Source organism: Corythoichthys intestinalis, chromosome 4, assembly GCF_030265065.1.
Source record: "Corythoichthys intestinalis isolate RoL2023-P3 chromosome 4, ASM3026506v1, whole genome shotgun sequence".
Lineage (NCBI taxonomy): Eukaryota > Metazoa > Chordata > Actinopteri > Syngnathiformes > Syngnathidae > Corythoichthys > Corythoichthys intestinalis.
In genome coordinates, this window is record NC_080398.1 from 38,639,710 (window position 1) to 38,643,331 (window position 3,622).

Here is a 3,622-nt window from a genome sequence, read left to right on the forward strand (position 1 = left end):
GTTGTAAGTTTTCATTGTACAACTATACCAGTGTTTTTCAACCTTTTTTGAGCCTCTGCACTTTTTTCATTAAAAAACCCCCAATGGTAAATTACAGTGGGGCAAATAAGTATTTAGTCATCCACCAATTGTGCAAGTTCTAAGCGAGGCCTGTAATTGTCAACATGGGTAAACCTCAACCATAGGGGAAAAAAGAAAAAAAAAAATCATTTGAAAAAAGTATTTTTTTTGAAGTGGGAAAAGTTTTGAACGATTGAATCATTTTGACACAAAGAATTCAACTTCAACGCTAGTTCCGGTGTGTTTGAGTGGCAGCTGATTGCGCCAATGGCATAAAAGTATGAAGCAAGAATAATGGCCACCAGGTCTCCATCCATCGGCATTTCACCGGAGTACCCGCAACGGCACACTGGTCGGACCCCGACATCATCCCCCAGGAGCGGAGGCCGGCTGTCGAGTGGGCGGTCCGCGAATGACACGACACTCAAAGTTGAAGCGACGGGGCTCCAGGCGTGGACGCCGGCGACTCGCCGGTAGTCCACTCTCTTACTGGGCAGGCTAATGTCGGGCCACTCGCCAACCACTCTTGTACCGGCGCGTCGCGGACACTCCGGTTGGAACCAATTGCCAACCGTCACGTCAGGGCAGTGGGTGAAGTTCGCCATGTTGAATCACATTAAGCATGCCGATGTCACACCCCCGTACCGGTGCCCTATATTCGGCTTGGACTCCAGGAGACTCCGATGGCTGGATGGAGCCCTGGTGGCCATTATTCTCGCGTCATACTTTTATGCCATTGGCGTAATCAGCTGCCACGCAAACACACCGGAACTAGCGTTGAAGTTAAATCTTTGTGTTAAAATGATTCAATCGGGAAAAAAAAGTGCCTTCAAAACTTTGCCCACCTCAAAAAAAGTGTTCAAAACTTTTTCCACTTTGAAAAAAAAAAAAAAAAAGAGTCTGAAAGTTTTTGCTTTTCAAAAAAAGTGATACTTCAATAAAAAAAAAATATTTTTTTTTCAAATAAAACTTTTTTCAAAAAAAAATATTTTTGCAAATGATTTTTTTCTCTGATTAAAAAGTTTTTTGATTAAAGCAACTTTTATTGCGATTGAATGATTTCGACACAAATGTCTTACCCCTAATATGGCTCAAACACAAAAAGGATTGCTTCAATCAAAGAAAACGGTTTGAATGAAAAATAAAGTGTTCAAATGCGAATTTCTGAGTCTCACATATTTTTTCACATTCAAACCTTTTTTTCTACGATTGAATATTTTTAACATTTTTGATTGAAGTGATTTTCTTTTGAAAATATATATTTTTTTGTTTGAAACGACTTAATTTTTGATTGAATAATAAAGACACAAATGTCCTAGCCAAAATGTGGTCCAAACGCAAAATGACATGACTTCAATCAAAAATGGTGTTTCAATCAAAAAAAAAACTTGACTTAAATCAAAAAAAAAAAATTTATTCAAAGAAAAAGTTTTCAAATATATTTTTTTGAGTTTCAAATTTATTTTTGCATTCAAACACATTTTTTTTGATTGAAGAGACGTTTTCTTCGATTGAAAATATATATTTTGATTGAAGCAACTTTTTTTTTTTTGGATTGAATAATAAAGACACAAATCTGCAACTTTTTTTTTTTTGGATTGAATAATAAAGACACAAATCTACCTCCATACAGAACTCCAACATAAAAGTAAGCAGCAAACAGAAGAACATATTGAGTGTAAATAAAGCAGCGCCACTGTGTGGTGGATGTCAGGAGGTGACTGTTACAAGCGTAAAAAAAAAAAAATAATGCGATATTAGATATAGTGGGGAGAGTATTTGATACACTGCCGATTTTGCTGGTTTTCCCACTTGCAAGCCATGTAGAGGTCTGTAATTTGTATCATAAATTCTCTTCAACTGAAGGACGGAATGTAATACAAAAATCCAGAAAATCACATTGTATAATTTTGAATAATAAATTTGTATTTACCTGCAGGAAATAAGTATTTGATACATTACCAACTAGTAAATATTTCGGCTCTTAGTTCTTTTTTAAGAACACCCCTGTTCTCCACTCATTACCGGAAGTAACTGCACCTGTTTGAACTTGTTACCTGTAAAAGGCACCTGTTCACATGCTCAAACAAACTCCAACCTCTCCACAATGGCCAAGACCAAAGAGCTGCGTATGGACATCAGGGATAAAATAATAGACCTGCACAAGGCTGGGATGGGCTACAGGAAAATAAGCAAGTAGCTTGGTGAGAAGGTAACAACTGTTGGAGCGATTATTAGAAAATGGAAGAAGTTCAAGTTGACGGTCAATCTGCCTCGTTCTGGGACTCCATGCAAGATCTCACCTCGTGGGGCATCACTGATCATGAGGAAGGTGAGGGATCAGCCCAGAACTACAGGGTCAATGACCTGAAGAGAGCTGGAACCACAGTCTCGAAGAAAACCATCGGAAACACCTTACGCCATCATGGATTAAAATCCTACAGCGCACGCAAGGTCCCGCTGCTGAAGCCAGTGCATGTCCAGACACGTCTGAAGTTTGCCACTGACCATCTGGATGATCCAGAGGAGCAATGGGAGAAGGTCATGTGGTCGGGATGAGACCAAAATTGAACTTTTTGGTCTAAACTCGGCTCGTCGTGTTTGGAGGAAAAAGAAGGATGAGTACAACCCCAAGAACACCATCCCAACCGTGAAACATGGAGGAGGAAACATCATTTTTGGGGGCTGCTTCTCTGCCAAGGGTACAGGACGACTGCACCGTATTGAGGTGAGGATGGATGGGGCTATGTGTCGCCAGATCTTGGCTGACAACCTCCTTCCTTCAGTGAGAGCCCTGAAGATGGGTCGTGGCTGGGTCTTCCAGCATGACAACGAACCAAAGCACACAGCCATGAGTGGCCTAGCCAGTCACCAGATCTGAACCCGATAGAAAATCTATGGAGGGAGCTGAAAGTCCGTGTTGCCCGGCAGCAGCCCCGAAACCTGAAGACTCTGGAGAAGAGCTGCATGGAGGAGTGGGCCAAAATCCCTGCTGCAGTGTGTGCAAACCTTTGAACTAGGGCTGTCAAACGATTAAAAATTTTAATCGAGTTAATTACAGCTTAAAAATTAATTAATCGTAATTAATTGCAATTCATCGCAATTCAAACCATCTATAAAATATGCCATATTTTTCTGTAAATTATATATATACAGTACTGTCTCAGATAATTAGAATATTGTGATAAAGTTCTTTACTTTCTGTAATGCAATTAAAAAAACAAAAATGTCATACATTCTGGATTCATTACACATCAACTGAACTATTTCAAGCCTTTTATTATTTGAATATTGCTGATTTTGGCTTACAGCTTAAGAAACCTCAAAAATCCTATTTCAAAAAATTAGAATACTTCCTCAGACCAAGTAAAAAAATAATTTTATAACAGCAAAACTAAATCAAACATTTGAAAATGTCCATTAATGCACTCAGTACTTGGTTGGGAATCCTTTTGCACGGATTACTGCATCAATCCGGCGTGGCATGGAGGCAATCAGCCTGTGGCATTGCTGAGGTGTTATTGATGCCCAGGATGCTTCGATAGCGGCCTTCAGCTCATTT